This window comes from Narcine bancroftii, chromosome 3 (genome assembly GCF_036971445.1).
Source record: "Narcine bancroftii isolate sNarBan1 chromosome 3, sNarBan1.hap1, whole genome shotgun sequence".
Taxonomy (NCBI): domain Eukaryota; kingdom Metazoa; phylum Chordata; class Chondrichthyes; order Torpediniformes; family Narcinidae; genus Narcine; species Narcine bancroftii.
Genome location: NC_091471.1, coordinates 155307100 through 155319653, shown reverse-complemented (window position 1 = coordinate 155319653; position 12554 = coordinate 155307100). Strand labels below are relative to the sequence as shown.

The following is a 12554-nucleotide window of genomic DNA, read 5'->3' as shown; positions in this document are numbered from 1 at the left end:
AGTGCTGCTGTCCCCTCCCTCCCTTTTCCACCTATCATCTTCTGTCCTGCCACCCTCTCCCACTCTTTTATTCTGGCGCTCACCACCATTTTATCTTACTTTGATGAAGGGCTGAAGCCCAAAACGTCAGTCATGTATCTCTGCCTTTGCTACGTAAAGGACCCTGTTTGACCTGCTGAGTCTCTCCAGCATTGTGTGTTTTTACTTCAACCCTGCTGTCCACAGAATTCTGTGTTTTACCCCCATATTTTTGCAAAAGATTGCTTTGTAGATTATGCTGATACTATCCCACTATCCTTCATTTTGCAGGCTCCATTCATTAGTCAATGGCCTGTTCCCACCTGTTGCTCCACTTTCCCTTTGCAACCACCATTTCAACTTCTTAGGCCAACCATCCCCTGAGCCCAATGGTGGGTTACCCATCTGTGCAAGAATTAATCAGGGGATGAGTACAAGGCGAAGGCAGATGAAGAGATAGACCTGCAGCTAGAGATTAGCGGTCTCTTTCGCTCACGTGAGCTGATGTATGAGGAAAATATCTCAGCCAGTGAGCACACATCCAGTTATGTTGATGGGATATTGCCTTTTTATAGAAGCTGTGGTTCTATAAAATAACCTTGAAGGTAAACAAGAAAATCTGCAGATGCTGAGGTCTAGTGCAATTCCTTGGGAAAGTCCGACGAAAGGATCCAGCCCGAAACGCCAACTGCCTTTTGCTTTCTGTGGATGTTGCATGACCTGGTTTCTCTAGCACTTTTTAATTTAAAATTTTTTTTGATATACATCAAACAGGCCATTTCGGCCCATAAGTCCACGCCGCCCAATTTGCACCCAATTAATCTACACCCCAATTAATCTACACCCCAATATATTTCAAATAATGGGAGAAAACTGGAACTCCTGGGGAAAAGCCACACAGACACGGGAAAAGTGTACAAACTCCTTACAGATAGCGTGGGATTCGAACCCTCGTCCCAATTGCTGGTGCTGTAAAGGCGTTGCACAAATTGCTATGCCATCTGTGCCACCCAAAGTATCCTTGATAGGACTGTCAAATGTCATTTGGATTCCCTCGGCTGAGTTGTAGTCACCATTAATTTCAATTGTCAGTCTGATCTTTCAAAGCTTGTTGAAAAGAATAATAATAAACTGATCAGAGCAATTTGCAGCTGTGAAGAAGTCTGACTCCACACTGGGCCTGTTATCTTCTGTTGCTCTTTGAGACTGTCATCCCACAAAAAAGTTCCCACATCAGCTATCTGAGAGCCTTGCTATTAACATTTACCTGCCTAGGGTGAGCGACTCACAAATACATGTTGAAGGTATTACTTATATTCTGTAAATTAGAATCAGAGGACTTCACAGTAAAAAGCAAGATATTTTGTGCATGACAGAATAAATGGAAATAACATTTCCGTTGAGATTTGAGCAATTCCACCTGTAAAAATTATTTGGAGTTGAAAATAATTCCGTAATGGCTCAAGTTGTGCAATTTATAAAAAGGAGTGTCCTCAAATACTTTGCAAGGCTATTCCATAATGAAATTTGTACTTTATTTTGTAAAGGAATTCTTTTCAAAGACAGTCAAAATGTTCATTGTAATAACATCACAGTGTAATGATGCATATATATATAATGTATATATCAATATATCATAAAATTGAAAAAGTGTTGTTATTTCTACATGTAACACCAGCCACATCTTTCCATCTGCTCCCCTCTCCACTTTCTGCAGCGATCACTCTCTCCACAACTCCCTTGTCTACTCGTCCCTTCCCACCAATCACTGTTTCTGACTGGTCGTGACCAGTTTTAATCAGATCTGATTGCATCTGACTGGTTGTGATCCATTCCAACAGTTTCCAACTTTCCATGACCAGTTACAATTGCCTGCGACCATTTCTGATCAGTTGACCAGTTTTGAGTGATCCACAACCACTCACAAGTTGCAAGAACAGTATCTCAGTAGTTTCCAATTAGATGGCATCAACATCAACTTCTAATTTCTGGTTACTTCCCCATCTTGTTTTCTCAGCACCTTCCCCTTACTTTCCCTCAACTGTCTTGTCCCAAACCTTCTCATTTCCTGCTCATTCCCCACCCCTGCCTTCTCTACCTGCCTGTCACTCACACCTTTCTTAAGCTCCACATCCACTTATTTTCCCTTGTTCCTATCAGAGTGCATCTTCCTCAGCCCTCTTGTCTCTTTCTCTTACCACCTGCCATCTATATTCACCTATCACCAGCCAGCCCATGCTCCTCCCCTCCCTCTACAACCCTTTTACCCTGAATGCTGTTTCATCGGGTTAGACATAGACATCATGGTGATAGGCCATTTTGGCCCACGAGTCCAAGCCGCCCAATTTACACCCGATTAACCTACACCCCTGGTACATTTTGGAGGGTGGGAGGAAACTGCAGCCCCCAGGAAAAACCCATGCAGACACGGGGAAAACATGCAAACTCCTTATAGACTGTAAGGTGTTGCACTAACTGCTACACCAACCATACTTGTACACTTAGCTGACAATAAACTTGACTTTATTTGAGATTGTGTGTGTTTCTTGTTATTTCCCGATGGAGGATTTTGGCCCAAAACATTGAGTGTCTGTAGCTTTCCATGGATGCTGCCTGACCTGCTGAGTTCCTCCAGCAGTTTGTGAGCTACTCCAATTTTCCAGCATCTGCAGTGTCTTGTTTTCAATATGCACATTCTCTTATCTCTCATTAACATCCCAATATTAATTATCTCAGGCCTTAAACACTGTGATTGTTGTCACGAAGTAAAACGTCGCAGACTGTTTCCACAAATCAAGACTCCACTTGATTGAAGGAAGAAGAATTACCAGCATGTCAGAAGAAGAAAGGACTTGGGAAAGGTAGAAGGCCGTTGTGAGCAAGATTAAGGAAACCCTCAAGTAATTCCACAGTATGTAAATAACAAGAGGATAGGACCTATCACTGTTGACAGTGGAAATGTGTACATGGTTTTGGAGGAGGTAGTGGAGGTCCTTAAAGTGGACTGTAAGCCTTGAGCATGTTGGCATTAAGAAAGAGGATGTGCTGGAGCTCTTGAAAAGCATGAAGTTAGATAAGTCGCCAGGACCAGATGAGACTTACCCAATGTTACTCTGGGAAGCGAGGGAGGAGATTGCCGAGCCATTGATGATGATCTTCACATTGTCACTGGGGACAGAAGTACCAAAGAAATGGAGACTTACAAATGTTGTTCCCCTATTCAAGAAAGAGAGTAGAGGTGACTCAGGAAATTATAGACTAGAGATTCTTACTTCAGTGGTGGGCAAGCTGTTGAAGAAGATCCTGAGAGACAGGATTTACATCCCTTTGGAGAGGAAAAATCTGATTAGGGAGTGTCAGCACATCTTTGACAGGGGAAGGTTGTGTCTCACCTGATTAAATTCGTTGAAGATGTAACAAAGAGTATTTATAAAGGTAGAGCAATGGATGTGGTATATATGGATTTCAGTAAGGCACTTGTTATGGTTCCTCAAACAAGGTTTATTTGGAAAGTCAGGAGGCATGGAAGCACTGCTTTGTGGATACAAAATTGGCTTGTCTACAGAAGGTAATAGATGGTTTGTACTTTGCATGGAGGTCAGTGATCTCTTTTTGGACTCCTCTGCTTTGTGATTTTTATAAATTATATGGATGTGGAAGTAAAAGGGAGGGTAAGTTTGCAGATGACATGAAAGTTGGGAATAGTCTGGAAGGTTGCCACAGGTTACAAAGGGATATTGATAGGATGCAGAGCTGGGCGAGCAGTGGCAGATGGAGTTTAACCCACAAAAGTGTGGTGGTTCATTTCAGTAGGTCAAATTTAATTATCTCATGAACACTATGGGAGGACTCTGAGCAGTGTGGAAGAACTGAGAGATCTTAGGGGTCCATGTCCACAGACACTCAAAGCTGCTGCACAGGTTGAGAGAGTTGTGAAGAAGGCAGATAGTGTGTTGACCTCCATCAACCATAGGATCAAGTTCAAGAGCCTTGAGGCAATGTCACAGTTATATAAGACCTTGGTTGGACCCCACTTGGAGATTGTGTTCAATTCTGGTCACCTCATATAGGAAAGATGCTTTAGAGAGGGTGCAGAGGAGATTTACAAGGAGGTTGCCTGTATTGGAGAGCATGACTTGTAAAGATAGGTTAAGTATACTTTGTCTATCCTCCTTGAATCGACGGAGTATGTGAAGTGACCTAATAGAGATGTATACGATGATGAGAGTTACTGATCATGTAGATCAGTGGTTCCCAACCTTTTACTTTCCACTCACATACCACTTTAAGTATTCCCGATGCCATAAGTGTTCTGTGATTAGTAAATGATTGCTTAAGGTGGTATGTGAAGTAGGAAGGGAAGGTTGAGAATCACTGCTCTTTTTTAAAAAAAAATTTATTTTTCACACCATGAACCATATTAACCAAAATATACATAAACATTTCCCTCTTGAATATACACAGTGTATTTTTCTCCCTTTTTCCCCCATCCCTTCCCTCCCTCCTTCCCACCCCCCCTCCAAACCCATTAAACATTCAACATATACAATACAATAAATCCATTAAAAAATGTCATCACACAATGAAACTAAACAAGAAAATTGTGTCATCTACTTTTACATACTGGGTCAGTTCATTTCGTCTTCTTCTCATTCTATCATTTTAGGGAGTGGAGGTCCGCGGTAGGCCCTCTCTATGTGTTCCATGAACAGTTCCCAAATTTGTTTGAATACTGTGACATTATTTTTTAAATTATATGTTATTTTTTCCAATGGAATACATTTATTCATTTCTATGTACCATTGCTGTACTCTCAGGCTCTCTTCTGATTTCCAGGTTGACATTATACATTTTTTTGCTACAGCTAAGGCTATCATAATAAATCTTTTTTGTGCTTCATCCAATTTGCGGCCTAGTTCTTAACTTGTTATATTACTTAGAAGAAAGATCTCTGGATTTTTTGGTATGTTGCTTTTTGTGATTTTATTTAATACCTGATTTAGATCTTCCCAAAACTTTTCCACTTTCTCACATGCCCAAATTGCATGTACTGTTGTTCCCGTTTCCTTCTTACAGTGAAAACATCTATCTGATATTGTTGGATCCCATTTATTCATATTGTATCATGTGTTTATTGTATTTCTCATAGTTCCGGAGCATAGCTTTTCCCATTTTTCATTTTTTATCTTTATGCTTAGATCTTGTTCCCACTTTTGTTTGGATTTACAGCTTATTTCATTGTTCTCTTTCTCTTGTAGCTTGATGTACATGTTTGTTATAAATCTTTTAATTATCATTGTGTCTGTAATCACATATTCAAAGCTGCTTCCTTCTGGTAACCTCAGCCTGCTTCCCAATTTGTCCTTCAAGTCGGTTTTCAGTTGGTGGTATGCAAACATTGTACCGTGAGTTATACCATATTTGTACTTCATTTGTTCAAAAGATAATAAATTATTTCCCAATAAACAATTTTCTATTCTTTTGATCCCTTTTCTCTCCCATTCTCTAAAGGAAAGGTTATCTATTGTGAAAGGGATTAGTTGATTTTGCATCAATAATAATTTTGCTAGAGGGAAGTCACGTGATGGAGTAGTGACCAGTAAGAAAATGCCAGCTTCTCTCCAGAAAAGTAAAAAAAGGTAGAGAAAAAACAAAGTCACTAATACAGAAACCATAACAAATTGAAAGTGAAAGTGTGGAGAAAATGGCAGCAAAGAAAAAAACACCAAAAACAATGGGAAGAAAAGAAGAAAGAAGGACATCGGAAGAGGAAGGTGAAGGCCTTACGGAAGCCCGCCGTGGAGAGAGAAGCCCGCTCCTTGACGTCAATGGAAACCCTGAACTCAGGACTACAAAGATGGCTCACGGAGCCAAACAAAAGTGCGCAACCGTGCATGCACGAATCCTCGCGCATGCACGATGCACAAGGCAAAAACAACACCGACGGGAGGGGGGACCATCTGAGGAGTAAATCTCCACAGATTAAACAGACAAGTATAACACGACAGCAAGACTCCCAACAGGAAAACATAGAAGATAACGGGAACAAGAAGGAAGAGAATAAAAAAAGGAAATCAGAGGAACAACAGATGACCAACCCAGAGGAAGACGACCAACACCAAGACACTTTTAATAAAAATAATAAAAACAAAAATAAAATAAACAACCCAACAAGAAAACCAGAAGAGACAGAGGTAAAGGACACAGATCCTGGAGTGGATTCAGAAGAAGAGGAGGGAGAACACAGAGAAATGGAAGATGAAGGGAAGGGCAAGTACATAGATATTTTTTTTTAAAGAATATATGGAAACAGTAAAAGAATGGCAGTCACAAGAATTCAGTGAAATAAAAAGAAGAATAAGAAGTACAGAAAAAATGTGAATAGATTAGATCATGACAGAAATAGGAAAAAGAGTAGACAAGGTGGAAGAAGGAGAAACAGCCATAGAAATGGAAGTAGATGACTTAAAAAAGAAATAAGAAGAATCTGATAAAAAAGTTAAAGAAACACAGGAGCTGTTAGCTCAGAAGATAGATATAATGGAAAATTATAATAGAAGAAACAATATAAAGATAGTGTGCCTTAAGGAAGATGAAGAAGGCAAAAATATGAAAGAATTTATAAAAGAATGGATCCCCAGGGTCCTAGGAATGCCAGAATTACAGGAAGAAATGGAAATAGAGAGGGCTCATAGAACATTAGCCCCTAAACCACAACCACAACAAAAACCAAGATCCATTCTAGTAAAATTCCTAAGATATACAAGAATTCCTAAGATATACAACAAAAACCAAGATCCATTCTAGTAAAATTCCTAAGATATACAAGAAGAGAAAAGAGAAGACAAAAAACCACTGGAATACAAGGGTCAAAAAATTTTTTTCTATCCAGATATAAGTTTTGAACTCCTGAAGAAGAGGAAGGAGTTTAATGCAGCAAAAACGACCCTATGGAAAAAAGGTTATAAATTTATGTTAAAGTACCCAGTGGTACTTAAAATAGCTATCCCGGGGCAGCAAAGCAAACTATTCTCGGATCCGGAAGAAGCATGAAAATTTGCATAACAACTACAAAACAGACAGAGATGAAGAGATGTAACAAGAACAAAAATGACAACAAACTATATATATATATATATATATTTATATAAATAAATAATATTTTAAAAAATAGAGTATAAGTAAGAACTAAGAAGGAAAAGAAAGGGAAGAAAGGAAGTAAGGAGGGAATTAAGAGAGTGATCTTTGTTATATATGAAGATTAAAATCTTTTCTGGGGGGGCTGGGTGGGGAAGAATAAAAGTCACTAGCGACATCAGTTGACGCTTGCGAGCGGATTCGCAAATCCAAATGGAGAGGGGAGATGTGGTTGTCCGACAAGGGACAAAGGGCAACTCAGAAAGGGGAGGGACTATTGGGGTTAAAGGAATTTTAGATATGAGAATAGTGAAAATATTTTATGTTTTAGAAATGTTGTCTTATAATGTGTTCAAAAAAAGAAAGCAGAAATGGATAAGAAGGGAAGGTGGTGATGAGGAAATGGAAAGGAGAGATAAACAAAGTATGAAATGACTATGTTGAACTATATGACTTTAAATATTAATGGAATACATAACCAAATCAAAAGGAAGAAACTGATAAATTTACTGAAAAAAGAAAAAATTGATATAGCATTCGTACAAGAAACACATCTAAATGAAGTGGAACACAAGAAATTAAAGAGAGATTGGATAGGACATGTAACAGCAGCATCATATAATTAAAAAGCCAGAGGAGTAGCTATATTAATCAATAAAAATGTACCAATCAAAATAGAAGAGGAAATAATAGATCCAGCAGGGAGATATGTAATGATAAAATGTCAGATATATTCAGAAGTTTGGAATTTACTCAATGTATACTCACCTAATGAAGAAGATCAAAAATTTATGCAAGATATCTTTTTGAAGATAGCAGATATGCAAGGGAACATACTAATAGGAGGGAATTTTACCCTTAATTTAGACTCAAACATGGATAAAACTGGAAAAAAACTAACAGAAAGAACAAAGTAACCAAATTTATAATTAAATCGATGCAAGAAATGCAACTTTTGGATATATGGAGGAAACAACACCCAAAGGAAAAGGAATATTCATATTATTCGGGTAGACACAAAACATACTCAAGGATAGACCTATTCCTGTTATCAGCCCACATCCAAGGGAGAGTTAGGAATCAGTGAAAGGGACGCAATGAAAGCGTTCATCAGAGGGCAAATCATAAGTTATGTAACTAAGATGAAGAAGGACTACAATCGGGAAACAGAACATTTGGAAAGGGAAATAACAAATACAGAAAAAGAATTAGCAATAAAGGAAGATACAACTAAAAGAAGAGAATTGGCAGACAAAAGAATAAAATATGAAACACTACAAACATATAAGGTGCAGAAGAACATAATGAAGACAAAACAGAAATATTATGAGCTAGGAGATAAAACGCACAAAATTCTAGCGTGGTAGCTTAAGACAGAACAAACTAAAAGAATGGTATTGGCATTAAGGAAAAAGGACAAACAAATTACATATAATCTAACGGAGATCAATGAAAACTTCAGGGAATTCTACGAACAACTATATCAAACTGAAAACGAAGGGAAAGAAGACAAAATAGATGAATTTCTAACTAAAATTGAACTACCAAAATTACAAACAGAGGAGCAAAATAAATTAATAAAATCATTTGAAATAGAAGAATTACAGGAGATATTAAAAAAACTACCGAACAATAAAACACCAGGAGAGGATGGACTCCCTATAGAATTCTATAAAACATTTAAAGACTTATTAATTCCTCCCCTCCTGGAAGTAATCAACCAGATTGATAAAACACAAAACATACCAGATTCATGCAAAACAGCAATAATTACAGTAATACCAAAGACAGGGAAAGATCCACTAGCACCAGCATCATATAGACCAATATCTCTACTTAACACAGATTATAAGATAATAGCTAAACTATTAGCAAACAGATTGGCCGACTATGTACCAAAAATAGTAAATCTAGACCAAACTGGATTTATTAAAAAAAGACGAACAACGGACAATATCTGTAAATTTATTAACTTAATTCATGCAGTAGAAGGAAATAAAACTCCAACAGTAGCGGTTGCTTTAGACGCAGAGAAGGCCTTTGACAGAGTAGAATGGAATTATTTATTCAAAGTACTACAAAAATTTAGCCTACCAGAGAAATATATTAATTGGATTAAAGTATTATATAAGGGGCCATTGGTGAAAGTGACAGTAAATGGATACATATCAAAACAATTTAACTTAAGCAGATCAACAAGGCAGGGATGTCCACTATCTCCCTCACTGTTCGCGTTAGCTATAGAACCACTAGCAGAACTGATAAGAACAGAAAATAAAATAAGAGGGATAAAAATAAAAGAGAAGGAATATAAAATCAGTCTATTTGCAGATGACGTTATAATATACTTAACAGAATCAGAAATATCAATAAAAGAATTACATAGGAAATTAAAGGAATATGGAGAAGTATCGGGGTACAAGATCAAAGCAAATAAAAGTGAAGCAATGCCAATGAATAATGCAGATTTCACAAAGTTTAAGAAAGAATCACCATTTAGATGGCAAACATAAGCAATGCGATACCTAGGTATACAACTAAATAAAAATCTCGGCCATCTATATAAACTAAATTATCATCCATTAATGAAAAAATTACAAGACGACTTAGAGCATTGGAAAGACTTACCACTAACACTGATACGAAGGATAAACTGTATTAAAATGAACATTTTCCCAAGGATACAATACCTATTTCAGTCATTACCAATTCACCTAACAGAGAAATTCTTCAAGGACCTAAAGAAAATAATAAGGAAATTCTTATGGAAAGGGGGGAAACCGAGGATAGCACTAGATAAAATAACAGAATGGTACAAACAAGGAGGCTTACAACTACCAAACTTTAAGAATTATTATAGAGCCGCACAATTAAGATAACTATCAGATTTTTATCAAACAAGGGAAAAACCAGATTGGACCAGATTAGAACTAGATAAAATAGGGGAGAAGATACCTGAACATATACTATAAAAATGGGATGAAAAACTGGTGCAATGTAGGAATTCACCGGCATTTCATCATCTGCTCAACATTTGGAAGAAGATTCAAGTAGAAAGGAATAAAACAAATTACCAACTACCAAAACTAATATTGACACAAAATCAACTAATCCCTTTCACAATAGATAACCTTTCCTTCAGAGAATGGGAGAGAAAAGGGATCAAAAGGATAGAAAATCGTTTTTCAGGAAATAAATTATTATCCTTTGAACAAATGAAGGATAAATATAATACAACTCACGATAAAATGTTTGCATACCACCAACTGAAAACCTACTTGAAGGACAAATTGGGAAACAGTCTGAGGTTACCAGAAGGAAGCAATTTTGAATATGTGATTACAGACACAATGATAATTAAAAAATTTATAACAAACATGTACATCAAACTGCAAGAAAAGGAGAACGAGAAAACAAACGGTAAACCGAAACAAAAGTGCAATTTGGACATGTGAGAAAGTAAAAGGTTGGGAACCAGTGATGTAGATGAATGGAAGCTTTTTCCAAGGCTCAATAGTTAATGTGGGGGCAAAGTTTTAAGATGCTTGGAAATGTACAAGGGGAATGTTAAAGGTAAGGTTTTCCAGAGAGTGGTGGATGCATGGAATGCACTGCCAGCAACACTGTGGATTAAAGGGCATGTACTGTCCTGTCAATTTCTGTTTTCTATTATCTATGTTCTAACTCCTTGTTTTATTGTCAGCTGTCCCAAGAAATATTCTATCCACCAAACAGGCAGCTGCCATTTTAGTTCAGCATTTTATTGCAAGGATCATAAAGGGCTGAGTTCACAGAGTGTTTGTTTTAGTTTTTATTGACTCTGTGTCATGAATGTTGGTGTGTCCCAAGTTCAAATTCACATTTCCTGTAAATTCTTGGAAATGCTATTCAGTTTAATATCATGTGGCATTAATTTGCTGACATAAAATGTTCTGGTCTTGACATTTAAAATATATCCACTGGTGAGATAGAACCACATTTCAAACCTCTTCACCCACGCCCAGCAAATCTGAAAGGTCTGCCCAGGCTGCTCACTGGACTTGTTTATATTAGGTTAGGTTGCACAGACAACAAGAGATTAACAAGTTGTTTTTGAGTGCAGTACACAAACGTATGGGAGAGTGTCAGCAGGTCACGCAGCATCCATGGGAAGTAAAAGGTATCCAACGTTTTGGGCCTGAGCCCTTTGTCAGGATCTGGGAAAAAAACACGTAGATAAACAACAGACCTGAATATTGTTTTTGAAGTTGAGAGTTGTTTTCTTTGAGTGATCCTTGCCTAGTAGGATATCAAAAAACACCACAGTGAAATGAAATGCAGAACCAGTATACTTCATATTGCATAAACAACATTTCATTTACCCAGCTCGATCTGATTGACACCTCCATGGGCTTCTGCTACTTCCATTCATCCATGAAGGTTAAAGGAAGGTATATGCTTGCTCCACTCCATTAGAGATCAACTCAGTGATTATTTATTGTGAATTGAACCCAGAATTTGCTGAAACTGCATTGTTGGACTGCACATTTCAATTTCTGGTCAATAGATAAGAAACAGCATGGATAAATCCATGCTTTGTCGAAAAACAGTGCAATCCGATCTCTAACTGCAACTACAGCAATGAATTATTGTTAATCCATTACATTTTCAAGTGGATTGAAATCCCATTTTGAATTCTTAATCTTAGTTTGGAGATGAGGCCAACTAGGAAAGATAATGGCACAGTCAGTGGTTTGATCTTTTTATCTTGTCCAGACAAGGCACTATATTCTTGACCTAATCTGCAAAATATTTGGGCTAGTCAGCAATACATGATGGGCTGTATTGTTGCATTGAAGCTGAACGTGAAATAGAGTTTACAATTGTGCAGAATGGCTGCACTGACTGAATCTTGCTCCCTTACCCTGGCAATGGAATCATGACTATAAACATGGGAAGCCACTGTATAGTCCTTGGCCTGCCATGTTCAAATTAGAGAAATGCTGTGAGATACTGGGCATTGGCAAAGTAAATGTGAGTTTGGTTTAGCTGATTTGAAGTTAAGTATTCAAATAACTAGCAAAATGTTTGGCCTGGAAGTCAGCCTGAAGAAAACTGAGGTCCTCCATCAGCCAGCTCCCCACCATGACTACCAGCCCCCCCACATCTCCATCGGGCACACAAAACTCAAAACGGTCAACCAGTTTACCTATCTCGGCTGCACCATTTCATCAGATGCAAGGATCGACAATGAGATAGACAACAGACTCGCCAAGGCAAATAGCGCCTTTGGAAGACTACACAAAAGAGTCTGGAAAAACAACCAACTGAAAAACCTCACAAAGATAAGCGTATACAGAGCCGTTGTCATACCCACACTCCTGTTCGGCTCCGAATCATGGGTCCTCTACCGGCACCAC

General features: G+C 37.9%; 1 protein-coding gene across 1 annotated transcript in view; it reads left to right on the top strand.

Annotated features, from left to right (window-relative positions):
* Window positions 1-12554, top strand: part of shroom3 (shroom family member 3) — a 264226-nt gene that overhangs the window by 66433 nt on the left and 185239 nt on the right. The gene's annotated exons all lie outside the window — the stretch shown is intronic.